Source organism: Nerophis ophidion, linkage group LG16 (genome assembly GCF_033978795.1).
Source record: "Nerophis ophidion isolate RoL-2023_Sa linkage group LG16, RoL_Noph_v1.0, whole genome shotgun sequence".
Taxonomy (NCBI): Eukaryota; Metazoa; Chordata; class Actinopteri; order Syngnathiformes; family Syngnathidae; genus Nerophis; species Nerophis ophidion.
Window position 1 is genome coordinate 19,311,793 of NC_084626.1, and position 16,556 is coordinate 19,328,348.

The 16,556-nt window shown below is 38.2% G+C and overlaps 2 protein-coding genes across 19 annotated transcripts in view; one reads left to right on the top strand and one right to left on the bottom strand.

The window, feature by feature from the left end:
- Window positions 1–16,556, bottom strand: part of LOC133535094 (calcium/calmodulin-dependent protein kinase type 1D-like) — a 510,841-nt gene that overhangs the window by 236,186 nt on the left and 258,099 nt on the right. The gene's annotated exons all lie outside the window — the stretch shown is intronic.
- The window catches only part of nfasca (neurofascin homolog (chicken) a), a 179,776-nt gene that overhangs the window by 67,386 nt on the left and 95,834 nt on the right, over window positions 1–16,556 (top strand). For 15 of the 18 annotated variants that reach the window (XR_009802139.1, XR_009802138.1, XR_009802140.1 and 12 more), the window contains exon 2: window positions 14,229–14,352. The exons of 2 other annotated variants lie outside the window; for them this stretch is intronic. The gene's annotated coding sequence lies outside the window, so the exon portion shown is untranslated. Of the gene's footprint in view, window positions 1–5,261; window positions 5,286–14,228; window positions 14,353–16,556 lie in introns of all 18 variants that reach the window. One more of the 18 variants, XM_061874516.1, reaches the window with a different exon arrangement.

Consider the following 16,556-nt stretch of genomic DNA (forward strand, 5'->3'; position numbering starts at 1 on the left):
TATGTTAATGTAACATATTATGGTAAGAGTCATTCAAATAACTATAACATATAGAACATGCTATACATTTACGTTACGTGAATGAGATGAATAATAATATTTGTTATTTCAGGGTAATGTGTTAATAATTTCACACATAAGTCGCTCCTGAGTATAAGTCGCACCCTTGGCCAAACTATGAAAAAAACTGCGAATTATAGTCTGAAATATACGGTACTATGCAAATATAAAAAAGCTTGTTGTGAAAAATGAGTTGAAATTCCACAAGAAAAAACTTTGAATTTTAGCAGTATTATAATAAAAGTCGTAATCTTACTCCACACAAATCAATTTTACAAGAAAAACTGAACATTTCTGCAATATTGTGATAAAAGTTGGAATAACAAACGCAATTTTACAACAAAATCTTAAAATTTTGGCAATTTTTTGAAAGGGGTCACTTTACTCAACAAATGTCACAATTTTATAAGAAAACTTTAAAATGTTAGCAATATTATTATCATCATCTAAATTTAATTGAGCAAAATTGTGTTAAAAGTCCTAATTTTACTTAAAAAATGTCAGTATTTTACAAAAACAACAAAGAAATTGACAATATTGTTTTAAAAGTCTGAATTTTATATGACAAGTGTCACCATTTTGCATTAAAAAGTAATAATTTAAAATTTTTTGAAATATATATATTCCAAGAAAATATTGCAATATTACCGAAACAGAAAGAATATGTGAAATTGTTCCAAATTTTATAAGAAAAAAGTCAACACATTGTGAGAAATAGATTGCTTTTAATGATTTTGTTGTTGTTGTTGTTGTTGAAGTTTTGGTTTGGAATTGGTTTTTAACCTTCATTATTTACTTCAAGTTATTACAGTATGTTTCTATATAAACATTTGAAAAATCCCTGCTTTTTGGGACCACCCTAATTATGATGTATTTCACCACCAGGGGTGCAGATGAGACATTCTTTATTACAGTGGTTCTCAACCTTTTTTCAGTGATGTACCCCCTGTGAACTTTTTAAAATTCAAGTACCCCCTAATCAGAGCAAAGCATTTTTGGTAGAAAAGAGATAAAGAAGTAAAATACAGCACTATGTCATCAGTTTCTGAATTATTAAATTGTATAACAGTGCAAAATATTGCTCATTTGTAGTGGTCTTTCTTGAACAATTTGGAAAAAAAGATATAAAAATAACTAAAAAATTGTTGAAAAATAAACAAGTGATTCACTTATAAATAAAGATTTCTACACATAGAAGTAATCATCAACTTAAAGTACCCTCTTTGGGGATTGTAATAGAGATCCATCTGGATTCATGAACTTAATTCTAAACATTTCTTCACAAAAAAGAAATCTTTAACATATATATTTATGGAACATGTCCACAAAAAATCTAGCTGTCAACACTGAATATTGCATTGTCGCATTTCTTTTCACAGTTTATGAACTTACATTCATGTTTTGTTGAAGTATTATTCAATAAATATATTTATAAAGGATTTTTGAATTGTTGCTATTTTTAGAATATTTAAAAAAAAATCTCACGTACCCCTTGACATACCTTCAAGTACCCCCAGGGATACGCGTACCACCATTTGAGAACCACTGCTCTATTAAATGCAATGGTTTTCCATATTGGGACCATGATATGGGTCCTAACTTGTTCACCGGTCCTCATATGGAAGGTACTTTTCTTTGTTGATGTCTCAAGAAGGGTAGAAATACACACACACACACACACACACACACACACACACACACACACACACACACACACACACACACACACACACACACACGATAATAGCTAAAAGACCCCCGGTCTCACACCCCCTAACTCCCCAATGATGTTCTGCCTTTCCGCCACCCCCTACTGCCCCGACCCCCACTTCCTCCATATCGCCCTCCTTTCAATCTCTCCTCACTTTCATCCTTCCATCCCTGGTGGCACTGTTGCTAGGGAGCCCTGCTGACTCGGGGTGTTTTTCATTGGCCAGTATAGAATGTAGGTGCACGAAGGGGGTAAGGGTGGGGGGTGCAGCTGAAAAAGGAACGGTATGGAGGGGATCTTTGGGGGGGGCCAGATGTGCTAATGAGGATGTATGCTGACCCACTTTGTAGTACACGAGCACACTGTATGACTACATTGATGCAGCAATTAGAAATATTGAGCAATAGTATGTAATTAACGGTAGCAGGAGGATTAAGGATGTAAAATGAATGAAGGTTGTTTGGCGTCAATGTGAGATATTAGAAAATACATGGAAGACGGTAGAAATACATATTTGTATTCAAGTCTTCTGGACACACTTAAGATGTAATTATTGTGTATTATTCTCAATTTGCAGTATAGTTCATCTGACATGAATTTTGATCAATTAATGGATTGGTTTAAATCCTGACAGCAAGCTAATATTGTGCAGTTATTATTATACAGCATGTTGATAGGGATCCTTTCAAGGTTTATGTAAAGAAAAATAATATTACTGTTAATAGAAAGTATCGGCTGTTGCAGGTGGGCGTGCCTTCCGCTGTCAGCCTGAAGGCATTGCTAAACGCTCTCTTTGTTTGACATGAATATGTTATAACAAAGGTGAAGGGGATGATTTATTTACAGGGATTTCAGCGTTAGCCTGAGGATTTTTTTATTTTTTTTATTTGAGTATTTTCAGGAGTCTTTTTTTTTGTCCATGAAAGAAACAAAGAAGTCATCATGTACACGTCTGAGAAGGAATCAAAGCACAAAAATGACTGGTTATGATTTATTTACAGCGGGACGGTCATAGTGTCGGAAATATTGGTGCCTGTTATGATTTTCTTAATGTTCTCATTTTTGTTATTAGTCCTAAATGTTACATTTGAAGTAATTATGAAAGAGAATCATCATTGTCAGACATCAATAACAATATCATTTTACAATCTAATCCAGCTACTGTATTTCAGCATCATCATTTGAATGAATGTTATGAAATCAGTTGTAAACCTGCTTCAGTATTTAAAAAAATGTAATCCCCTGCAATCTCTCTTTGTTTAGTTTTTTTTTTCTTTACCCCCTTGCCTTGTCCTCCCCCTCTCTGTTCATCTGCGTGTTTGAGACGCTGATGGCGTGAAAGTGTTGGGGGGGCGGGGGGTAAATAACAGATAGGGGTCTCCTCGTCTCTTAGAATTCTGGTTTAGAGGTTATGAGCCAATATTGTCAGATTGTTTTAATTATATTTAATGCTGCTGTTGTGCCATCTGCTTAGCTTGCTCAAATTATACATTATTTTTCAACAATAATATCATGTCATACATATATATCTGTATATGTAGTTATATATATATATATATATATATATATATATATGTATATATATATATGTGTATACATATATATGTATGTATATATATATATATATATATATATATATATGCTTCCGCCCGATTGTAGCTGAGATAGGCGCCAGCGCCCCCCGCGACCCCGAAAGGGAATAAGCGGTAGAAAATGGATGGATGGATGGATGGATATATATATATATATATATATATATGTATATATATATATATATATGTATGTATGTATATATATATATATATATATATATATACATATATATATATATATATATATATATATATATATATATATATATATATATATATATATATATATATACATACACATACCTAGATATACATATATTAGGGCTGTCAAATTTTACAATGTAAATAGTCATTAAAGTTAAGAAAACACATTGAAATTAAGTGTTTCCAAACTTTTAGCCTGTACTGTATATTTTTTCATGTACTTATATATATAATAGTGTGTATATATATATATATATATATATATATATATCCTTGAAAAAAATAAATAGCTGTCCACCGTACCTGTGCAAATGGTGGATGGTGGTTATAGTTTAGTAAATAAAATTACAAAAAAATAAAAAAATACAAAAAAGCTGAACATTGCATAATTAGCCATCAGTTAATGCAGTGTATGCTAAAATAAAAGTAATCATCAGAAGAAAATTCAAACTGCCCATACAGCAGCAGATATAGGTAAATACATAGATATAGGACACATATTTCCTCTTCTTACTCACCATGTTTTAGACATGATGTCCCTTCTGCTGATAATGGTGGCTCCAGGAGACTTTCGGGAGAGGCACTGAAATTCGGGACTCTCCCAAAAAGGTTGGCTACCCATAAACATAGTTTAAATGGAAAAAAATGGGATTTTACTAAACAAAACAGCAACAATTCAAAAATATCATCAATAAAATAAAAATAAAAATGTCATTGACTACATATCCTTTGTGACGGGCACATGCACGTCCGTGCGAGTGGAAGAGAGGCCAGTCAACTTCAAGAATAGTGCTAGCGATCTGGAGACTGCCCTTGCTTTTAGCTCAGTAGTCAGCGCACTTGCCTTTCCCATTGGCGACATGGGTTCGAGCCCTGCTTGGAGGTGTAGGAAAAAACAAAGCAGCCAATACTACACAATCGCCACATGAAGCAGAGCTGTCTGTGATTGGCAGCCATTAACACCAATCATTGCATTCCGTCGTCAAGTTGGGGTCCCCTTATAGGGTGGGGGCCCCTGGGCTTCAGCCCAGGTAAGCCCATGCATTAAGTGGGCCCTGCCAGATGGAGATATTGTGTAACATCTTATAAGTAATAAATAAATACCTGTAGTGGCTGTCCTTACTGTCACAAGTAGTGGAAAATGTATTACAAGTGAGTACAGCTGCAGTCCACATGGACCACAGCTGAGAAACAGATATTTTTTGTGAGCCCTTTAGGTGGCCCAACGATGGGCCCTGGCCCTATGGTTAATAAACGCTGCTATATGGACGAGAATATGTCTCGAGAAATGTATTACCAGATAATGATATTGAGCACGATACAGTATTTTTTTCTTAAAATTCTATATAAACACACATCCCAATTTCACTGATCTTTTTTCACTTTATTTATCAAATACATATTTTATATATAAAAAACTAGACTTGGTCCATCTGCAGGACTTCCTTCATTTGTGCTGACAAGTCTACCTGAAGTGCAGTCACTATTTGCTGAGATGCTCTCAGATCCACCAAGCATTTCTGTAATTTGAGCCTTCTCCTCTGTTTTTCCATATGGCCTCAGTTCTGGGTGCATTCTTGTCATTCTGCCATTCCACTGAAAGAACACTTTGTACAGTCCATTGAAGAACTTTTTGTTTATTCTCCTAACTTCTATTTCTTTTGATTACTTTTGGGTTGGCTGCCAAACCTCAGTTCCATAACGGCACCGGTGCCAAGGTAAGCAATAATATTAATGAAACGCCATCATTTTGGGTTTGCTCTTAAATGAATGCTGTTCCAGCAACTTTTTACAAGTGCTTGACGGGAATATTATGTAACATTTTGTAAGTAATAAATAAAGTCCTGTAGTGGTGCTGTGCTATAGGCAGATTATTTTTGGCGGCCCAACAATGGGCCCTGGCCCTGTGGTTGAAAAACGCTGCTGCAGTATATGGACAAGAATATGTATCCCAATACAGGCAATTTTAATGACGATATAGTACAGGGGTGTCAAACTCATTTTAGATCGGGGGTCACATGGAGAAAAATCTTTTCGGCCAGACTGGTAAAATCAAGGCACGATAACTTAAAAATAAAGACAACTTCCAATTGTTTTCTTTGTTTAAAAATAAAACAAGCACATTCTCAAATTATATCAATCATAATGTTGTTTTTTTTACACTTACATGTTGCGGTTAATAGTATTCTATCTTTATTTGTCGTTATTTACACTTTCTGAATAACATTTGTGGTAATATTGATCAGTCAACTCATTGGTGTTCATTTTCAATCCATCAAGATAAAAGAATAATATCAAAATCAAATTACAGGATGTAAACATCTTGTGTTCTTTACAAGATGACAACTGCATTGCACCTTGCACATGCACACATAGTTGACTTGTTTAAGACCTAAAAAGCAGGTGTTGATAAAATAATTGAGATGTTACACAATGATGTTGATTTTGTTCTAATAAAGATGCATTTTTTCACATGTTTAACTGGTAAATGGGTTATACATGTATAGCGCTTTTCTCCCTTCAAGTTACTCAAAGCACCTTGACTTCATTACCACATTCCCCCATTCACACACACATTCACACACTGGTGGCGGTGCTGTCATGCAAGGGGGAAGTATCTTATATGTTGTGGAAGCTAGGTATCGAACCAGGAACCCTCTGGTTGATGGCACAGCTGCTCTACCAAATGAGCCACACCATTATTAGTCACACAAATTAAATATAATACCGATAAGAGTACTGGTATCAATAAAGTATATCAATATTAGTATCGTTATCGATAAAGCCCTAACGATATACATCCTTATGTCTCACAGTCAAAATCTATAATCGTTGCATCCTTATCTGGCAGCATGATTTGCTGTTTACCATTTGGTCTGTGTTTGACTTTTTAAATCCAAACAAAGGAGTTCCTCTTTTCTGTTTCTGGCACCGAGGCCTCTGAGGGACTCTGTTGATGCAACGATGATAGATTTTGACTGTGAGACATAGTATATCGTTAGGATTTTATCGATACTGATACCAATATTGATATTCTTTATTGGTACCGGTACTCTTATTGGTACTATTTGTAGTTTGTGTGACTAATGTTGCGGCCGTGCCAGCAACCTGAGAGTTCCTGGTTGGTTCCTCTGTTGGTTTAGCTTCTGTTGTGGTCTTCATCGGTGCAACGTTGACATCAATGGTCCCACTGTTAAGTGACATAAAAATGTTAGCTGAAAGTAGCTTTTTAGCCTCAGTAAGATTAGCGGCAAAAATAAGATACAAACAATAGAGAGTTGCTTTGTACAAACCCTGTTTCCATGTGAGTTGGGGAATAGTGTTAGATGTAAATATAAACAGAATACAATGATTTGCAAATAATTTTCAACCCATTGTCAGTTGAATATGCTACAAAGACAATATATTTGATGAACTGATAAACTTTTTTTATGCAAATAATCATTAACTTTAGAATTTGATGCCAGCAACACGTGAAAAAGAAGTTGGGAACGGTCTCAATAAATACTAATAAAGTTGAGGAATGCTCATCAAACACTTATTTGGAACATCCCACGGGTTTGCAGGCTAATTGGGAACAGGTGGGTGCCATGATTGGGTATAAAAACAGCTTCCCAAAAATGCTCAGTCTTTCACAAGAAAGAGGTACACTCCTTTGTTCACAACTGCATGAGCAAATAGTCAAACAGTTTAAGAACAACGTTCCTCAAAGTGCAATTGCAAGAAATTTAGGGATTTGAACATTTACGGTCCATAATATCATCAAAATGTTGAGAGAATCTGGAGAAATCACTCCATGAATGCGGCATGGCCGGAAACCAACATTAAATGACCGTGACTTTCGATCCCTCGGACGGCACCGTATCAAAAACCGACATTAATCTCTAAAGGATATCACCACTTGGGCTCAGGAACACTTCAAAAAAACAATGTCACTAAATACAGTTCGTCGCTACATCTGTAACTGCAAGTTAAAGCTGTACGATGCAAAGCGAAAGCCATTTATCAACAACATCCAGAAACGCCGCCGGCTTCTCCAGGCCTGAGATCATCTAAAATGGACTGATGCAAAGTGGAAAAGTTTTCTGTGGTCTGACGAGTCCACATTTCAAATTGTTTTTGGAAATATTCGACATCGTGTCATCCGGACCAAAGGGGAAGCGAACCATCCAGAATGCTATCGACGCAAAGTTCAAAAGCCAGCATCTGTGATGGTATGGGGGTGCATTAGTGCCCAAGGCATGGGTAACTTACACATCTGTGAAGGCACCATTAATGCTGAAAGGTACATACAGGTTTTGGAACAACATATGCTGCCATCTAAGCGCCGTCTTTTTCATGGACAACCCTGCTTATTTCAGCAAGACAATGGCATGCCACATTCAGCACATGTTACAACAGCATGACTTCGTAAAAAAAGAGTGCGGGTACTTTCCTGGGCGGCCTGCAGTCCAGACCTGTCCCCCATCGAAATGTGTGGTGCATTATGAAGCGTAAAATACGACAGCGGAGACCCCGGACTGTTGAACGACTGGAGCTCTACATAAAACAAGAATGGAAAACAATTCCGCTTTCAAAGCTACAACAATTAGTTTCCTCAGTTCCCAAATGTTTATTGAGTGTTGTTAAAAGAAAAGGTGATGTAACACAGTGGTGAACATGTCCTTTCCCAACTACTTTGGCACGTGTTGCAGCCATGAAATTTTAAGTTAATTATTGTTGGCAAAAAAAAAATACGTTTATGAGTTTGAACATCAAATATCTTGTCTTTGTAGTGCATTCAATTGAAAATGGGTTGAAAAGGATTTGCAAATCATTGTATTCCGTTTTTATTTACATCTAACAAAATTTCCCAACTCATATGGAAACAGGGTTTGTAAATTTATGTGTCGTATCACAAATATGTTAATGTCTCATTTATTTATGTTAGCGTTTAAACCAGCCACCTCGCTAGTGCTAACCGGTCTGTGTATTCATGCAATTATCAATCATGGTTTTATAATAATTTCAATACTAACCGTTTTGGGAGTTTTACCGCAATTTATCATTGTACCGTTTTTATTTTAGCCCTTAGCAGTTAAAAAACAAGATAGGAGAAAAACATCACATAAATTATGCAAATTGAGCAACATCCATGCAGAACTCAGCTGTGGCTTGAAACAACATTCTGTTCAACATGGGAATAGAAACAGGAGTTAAACATTTTAAGAGCAAGATATACCATTTCATTTGAAATAATATTTAAACAACAATTCATGCATTAGTAGATAGATATCAACAGATATTTAACTGACTTGAAATACGTACTTAAATACTGATATAATACTACAATCCGAACTTCATCGTTGTTATTTGCACTGCACATTAGTATTTGTTTGTATGTTTTCTCTAGTTGTGTGCACATGATGATACTTATATTGTCTTATGTCAACAATTCATAGTACAGTCGACACTGCTACTTCTTTTAGCTCGGATAATCTTCATCTTCCTCCTGATCCTGACCAGACTACATTAATTGAGTTTTGCAAAACGTTATGATTATCTACTAATTACCTATGTAACTAACGAATGATTATGTTGTGACAAGAAAATATGATTATTAATTTCTAAATTCTTACTCTTTTACTTCACGTTGTTTTTTTCTCCACTCCGCTTGTTTTCTCATAACATTCGATTGTTCTTTCTTTTTTGATTAAAAGTAGGTCAGTCAGCATCATTGAACCACAGCTCCTTCCAAGCATGACACACACACACACAAACACACACACACATACACACGCACACACACACACACACACACACACACACACACACACACACACACACACACACTCACACACACACACACACACACACACACACACACATCGCCTGGCAACCTGCTCACTCAATCGGCAACCTTCCACCCTCATTCCTTGTGTCCTAATCGCACCTTCCCTAGAGGATGCCAGTTGTACACGTTGCTAGTTTTGCAATCTGACACCTTACCTTCTCCCCCTGACCTAAAGTACTAATTGAGGTCGACTTTGTCAACATGGACGATCGTAGAAAGACTAACCTCATGCCAAAATCTGTATTTGATGTACATGTCCAGAAAGAAGGGAAATTATTGAATTCCCTACACAGTCCGATCATTCAGTCCATAATGAGTATATAAAAGCATCTTTCTGAAGTGAAGCAGTTGTTTTTTTTATACATGACACACAGTCAAGTATACAAATAATCACACTTTCAACTAGAAAAAGCAATTTTGGTAGAAATTGCGTGCGAATGCCAAAAAGCTAAAGCCGAACTGAATTGCTTGTAGCAAGCATGCTAGCCAGACAGCTTCAACAGAATATTAAACTCTTTAAGTGTATACCCACAATATAGTGTTGTCCCGATACGAATATTTTGGTACCGGAACCAAGATTATTTCGATACTTTTCGGTACTTTTTAATACTTTTCTAAATAAAGCGGATCACAAAAATTGCATTATTGGCTTTTGTACCACCCTCTGGTTTTGGGATCTTGGTGACAGAGAATGATCAGGCTTGATTAGCAGACATTTACAGAGTTTTGTTTTTCTTTTACTTTCTACTCTGTCGAGTCCCTCTCGTCCCCCTCAGTCTTTCTGGGCTCCCTTCTCCTTCCGGGCTCCTCACCCTGCTTTAAATAGAGAGACAGGTGATTAGACAACCTGTTCCAGCTGGGTTATCCACTCACCTGCAGCTGCTTCATAGCTGGCTTCCGCACATGCTCCCCCCACAGGCGACGCCTGGCCCACTCCCCCTCCACATGCCTCCACCGCCAGTCCTAGGCCGGGCATCCGTCCGGCCCGCCCCCCCGGGCACCCTCCCCCCTGTAGAGGGCCGCGAGAGGAAGTCGGCCACAGTCATTCGCGCGCACAGCGGGTGGAAAGAAAGAAGATGTTGTGATGCCAAAAAATATCAACGTAATCATAGTAGTATCGACTAGGTGTGCTCCTGTACTTGGTATCATTAGAGTGGATGTCAGGTGTAGATCCGCGTTTGTTTACATTTTGATGCCGGTGAGCTACGGTGTGTAGTGAAACATGTTTAGCTATTCGTTGTCCTACAGGGATGATACGTGTAAGAAACTTACTGTATTTATCGCCATGGAGGCGAAGATTAGTGATTTAGAAGTAGCTAAAACACTGCCCACTGGGACTGGACTTTAGCCGCTAGCTAGTAAGCTATGTCTTGAACCACCTCTTCCTGAGGGTGTTTCAGTGTTATAACTTCACTTTTATTCCATCCATCCATCCATTTCCTACCGCTTATTCCCTTTTAGGGGTCGCGGGGGGCGCTGGTGCCTATCTCAGCTACAATCGGGCGGAAGGCGGGGTACACCATGGACAAGTCGCCACCTCACTTTTATTGTTAGTTTTTAAGCCAAAATGTGTCCGTTCTCCCTTTTCTGTTTACACACTGTCTGTTTGTAAGTACTCCTTGATTGTGTGCTGCCGAACATGCTCGTCTGCTCGTAAACCAGCAATGACAGGTGTGTATCTGCAATATGAGCAAAAAGAGCTAGCATGCGTGAAATAACAAAATATTCGACTCTGAGGTGTACACTGGCAAAATTAGCCAAAAAGGCCAGCCTGCTAATCTTATAAATGCTAACAGTTAGCATGTGTCAAGTAACAAAATATTTGTTTGATGTGTATACATGCAAAGTTTGCCAAACTGCTACCATGCTAATATTAGCTTTTTGGCTGAAAAAAACATTCCTACACATTTTTTCTCCTATTTCACGTGCTATACAATCATTTTAAAACTTTTTTACCAGTTCTTAATGAGGTGTATACATGCAATCTGAGCAAAAAGAGCTAGCATGCGTGAAATAACAAAATATTTGACTCTAAGTTGTATACTGGCAAAACTAGCCAAAACGGCTAGCCTGCTAATCTTATCAGAGGTGGGTAGTAACGCGCTACATTTACTCCGTTACATCTACTTGAGTAACTTTTGGGATAAATTGTACTTCTAAGAGTAGTTTTTATGCAACATACTTTTACTTTAGTATATTTATAGAAAAGAAACGCTACTTTTACTCTGCTCCATTTATTTAAATTCAGCTCGCTACTTTTTTTATCGATCTTTTAGTGTTTGTTTTGGTTTGTCACAGACCTTCAAAGTAGGATCTACGCATGCCTGCGTTTCACCAATCACATGCAGTCACTCGTGACGTTGGACCAATCAAACAGAGCCAGGCGGTCACATGACCCGACTTAAACAAGTTGAAAAACTTATTGGGGTGTTACCACTTAGTGGTCAATTGTACGGAATATGTACTGTACTGTGCAATCTACTAATAAACGTTTCAATCAATCAATCAAAAGTGTAAAGGAAAGAAGACACTTTTTATTTCAACCGTACTTTTCGTCAAAAGCCTAAACACTAATCGCACAGTTCCTGTCTTCACAATAAAAGTGCCGCTCCATCGCGCCTGCGCTAACAAAATAAGAGTCTCCGAAAGCCAGCGCAAACAAACTAGTAAGCTACGGAGTTTGCCGCCAATGTATTTCTTGTGAAGTGTATAAAAACGAATATGGAAGCTGGACAAATAAGATGCCAAAAACCAACGACTTTCATGTGGTATTAGACAGAAAGGAGGAACTTTTTTTTCTCCTCCATTTGAAAACGTGGATGTTATCAGCACTACTGTCTGATTCCAATCAATGCAAGTCATCAGAATCAGGTAATACACAAGCTTATATTCTCGTCTTCATGAAAGATAGGAATCTATATGTTAAACGTGCATGTATATTCATTAACACACCTTTAACATGTGAATAAAAACGGCAAAATAAATGAATATAAATGAAATTATATACTGTATATATAATAGTATGCGTGTGTGTGTGTGTATGTATATATATATATATATATATATATATATATATATATATATATATATATATATATATATATATATATATATATAATATGTATATGTATATATATATGTATGATATGTGTGTGTATGTATACGTATATATGAGGTAGATCACCTCAACTTGGTCATTTATTAAGTAATTGATTAACCTTCAAAAACTTACTGGGGTGTTGTCATTTAGTGATCAATTGTACGGAATATGGACTGTACTGTGCAATCTACTAATACAAGTTTCAATCAATCAATCAATCAATCAATCAATCAATGCCTACTGAGCCTTTAGTGCTGTTATTGTGGCTCAATTTGCCTTAATTTTTTTATTGTAATGTATTATTATTTAATATATATTATTGTTTTAGTTGCTTAAGAGATATTCCTGGCTCTGAAATTGCTCATTGCTATTTTTATGTTTTTGTGCATTATTTGTTGCCGTAATCATTAAACAAACAGGTTACTCATCAGTTACTCAGAACATAAGTATTTGTTTCAAAACATACTTTTTACTTTTACTCCAGTAAATATTTGGATGACTACTCCTTACTTTTACTTGAGTAATAAATCTCTAAAGTAACAGTACTCTTACTTGAGTACAATTTCTGGCTACTCTACCCACCTCTGAATCTTATCATATGTAAACAGTGTCAAGTAACCACATTTTTGTCTGATGTGTATACATGCAAAGTTAGCCAAACAGATAATTTTGCTGAAAAAGCATTTACACAATAATTTTACGTTCTATTTCAGTCGTAACACAATCATGTTTGGACTGGGTTGTTTTTTTTTACTAGTTCTTAAGCAAAAAAACCCAGATACAAACCTGCTATTTGGTTATTTTCATCCAAACACAAAGCCTCCCCCCAATTTGTAGAGATTATCTCATCCACGTTCAAGAGCGGTTGTCATGGTTACACCTTTAAAGACATCTGCACTGTGAAAATGATGTCACTGACACGGTCACGTCCCCCGCATCCACTTTAGCATGTAACCTCTGGCCTTTTTGTGTGTGAGTACTATTTGCTTCTTTGTGAATGTGTGTGCGTGTGTGTGTGTGTGTGTGTGTGTGTGTGTGTGTGTGTGTGTGTGTGTGTGTGCGTGTGTGTGTGTCTGTTAAAAGCCCACACTGGTGGCCTTTGGGACGTTCATTAGGACTCTCTGTCCTTCAGGTCAGTAGGGACAAGCAAGTGATGGACTAGACGGCCCACACCCACACACATAAGCACATTGAACGTCCCATGGGTGGAAAAGTGTGTGTTTAATGGAGACTCACTCTTTGTTTTCATGTTGCATTTAAAGGCCGACTGAAATGAGATTTTCTTATTTAAACGGGGATAGCAGGTCCATTCTATGTGTCATACTTGATCATTTCGCGATATTGCCATATTTTTGCTGAAAGGATTTAGTAGAAAACATCCATGATAAAGTTCGCAACTGGAGAAAAGCCCTGCCTCTACCGGAAGTCTCAGACGATGACGTCACATGTTGATGGCTCCTCATATATTCACATTGATTTTAATGGGAGCCTCCAACAAAAACAGCTATTCAGACCGAGAAAACGACAATTTCCCCATTAATTTGAGTGAGGATGAAAGATTCGTGTTTAAGGATATTGATAGCGACGGACTAGAAAAAAAAAAAAAAAACAAGTTAAAAAAAAAAAACGCAATTGCAATCGCGTTGCATTAAGACGGACTCATATGTTTTTAGGGACATTTACTTGGACAATTCTGGGAAATCTCTTATCTTTCTATTGTGTTGCTAGTGTTTTACAGAGTTTAACAGTACCTGATAGTCGGAAGTGTACGTCCACGGCCGGGTGTTGACGCGCAGTGTCTCGGGGAAGTCGACGGCAGCTGTATGGACGGCACAAGCTGAGCTGATATCCGGTAAGAGGCGACTTTTTAAGCACAATTTTCTCACCGAAACCTGCTGGTTGACATGTAGTCGGGATCCATGTCCGCTGTGATCCATACTAAAGTTTCACCTCCGTGAATTTTAAACAAGGAATCATCGTGTGTTTGTGTGGCTAAAGGCTAAAGCTTCCCAACTCCGTCTTTCTAATTTGACTTCTCCAATATTAATTGAACAAATTGCAAAAGATTCAGCAACACAGATGTCCAATATACTGTGTAATTATGCTGTTAAAGCAGACGACTTTTAGCTGTGTGTGTGCGCAGCGCAACACCCCCCCTCCCCACCACCACCTCCCGCCACCCGACCACACCACCACAAATAGTGGGAAACACTGTACTGCAATAGTAATATGCTGCCAAAAAAAGTTTATTGGTGTGTGTTGGCACTGTTACTTGCATTAACACACTCACTCCTCAAGTGCTGCAAATAAACTCCTGTGTGCCCTTTGGCAATGCACTTGACCCACTTCAACATGCAGATGTGCAGTAAGTGACATACTGTAGTTCTAATGCATAGGTGCCAAACTCAAGGCCCGGGGGGGCCACAGATGTGGCCCGCAAAGACCTGGAAATATGTGTTAATAAGGCATTTTGGCAGTGATGCTGCAATGAGGTGGCAACTTGTTCAGGGTGTGTACCCCGCCTTCCGACCGAATGCAGCTGAGATAGGCTCCAGCAGCTCCTGCGACCCCGATAGGGACAAGCGGTAGAAAATGGATGAATGGATGCATGCCAAAGGTGTTGACATTTTGACAGAAAAAAATTGTACGGCATGCAACTGCCCTTTCTCCTGGCCCATTTTTATTAGATGCAAAAAGCTGTTTCAAACATTTTTTTGCCATTGAAAGCCTTTTTGTAATTTATTCTACTATAGCTGAACTTTAATATCTGCTAGTCACATTAGAGAAGCCATATGTTGGAATCTCAGTTGCATTCGGGCGGAAGACGGAGTACACCCTGGACAAGTTGCCACCTCATCACAGTGCCAACACAGATAGACAGACAACATTCACACTCACATTCACACACCAGGACCAATTTAGTGTTGCCAATCAACCTATCCCCAGGTTGCATGTTTTGCAGCTGAGTCAGGCTCCAGTACCCCCCGCAACCCCAAAACAGGACAAGTGGTAAAAATGGATGGATGTTGGAATCTGGCCAGAAATGGTACTGCAATCACGGTCAAAATCCTGTAGTCCAAACCCCCTCTCCCTGACTGAGGCTGCCAGATACGCAGCCGAATCCAGCTCGATCGACTGGGCTACTCCAAGGAACTTCAAACTTCCACTGACTCTTACTAGGGGTTGAGGTGCTGGAACCATAATTGCTGAATAGACAAGCTTTTTCGCAATAACAAATCTCTAACCGACACACTTTACACAGAAGTTAGGCTATTTTCAGGAAGATGTATGTCTTATTGCGTACAAATCACAACAAATGACAATCATATGGTTATTGTCAGTACTATCAGAAAACTAAGACTAAAACGAACTACAACCAACGCTAGTAATGGTTATACTGGTGAAAATAACTAGAGTGTGTTTAGCAGCCTAATGCACAACCATTTTACCAAGCTTTGCCTATAGGCTACTGTCTCAAATGTTTCAGATAGCCATATAACTTTGTACATGTAGTCCACAATATGCAAACTCAAATGAGGAATTATTTTATCATGTGATTTGGCTGTCTCCATACGTTTCACATTGCCATGACAGCTGTGCTAATATTGGAACCCATTTCCTCAGTGTATCAGCATATTGACAACGAAATAGGCACTAACACTACCCATCCATTTTCTTCCGCATATCCGAGGTTGGGTCGCGGGGGCTGCAGCCTATTCAGGGAAGACCAGACTTTCCTCTCCCCAGCCACTTCATCTAGCTCTTCCCGGGGGATCCCGAGGCGTTCCCAGGCCAGCTGGGAGACATAATCTTCCCAACGTGTCCTGGGTCTTCCCCGTGGCCTCCTACCGGTTGGACGTCCCCTAAACATCTCCCTAGGAAGGCGTTCTGGTGGCATCCTGACCAGATGCCCGAACCACCTCATCTGGTTCCTCTCGATGTGGAGGAGCTGCGGCTTTACTTTGAGCTTCTCCTGGATGGCAGTGCTTCTCACACTATCTCTAAGGGAGAGACCCGCCACCCGGTGGAGGAAACTCACTTCGGCTGCTTGTACCC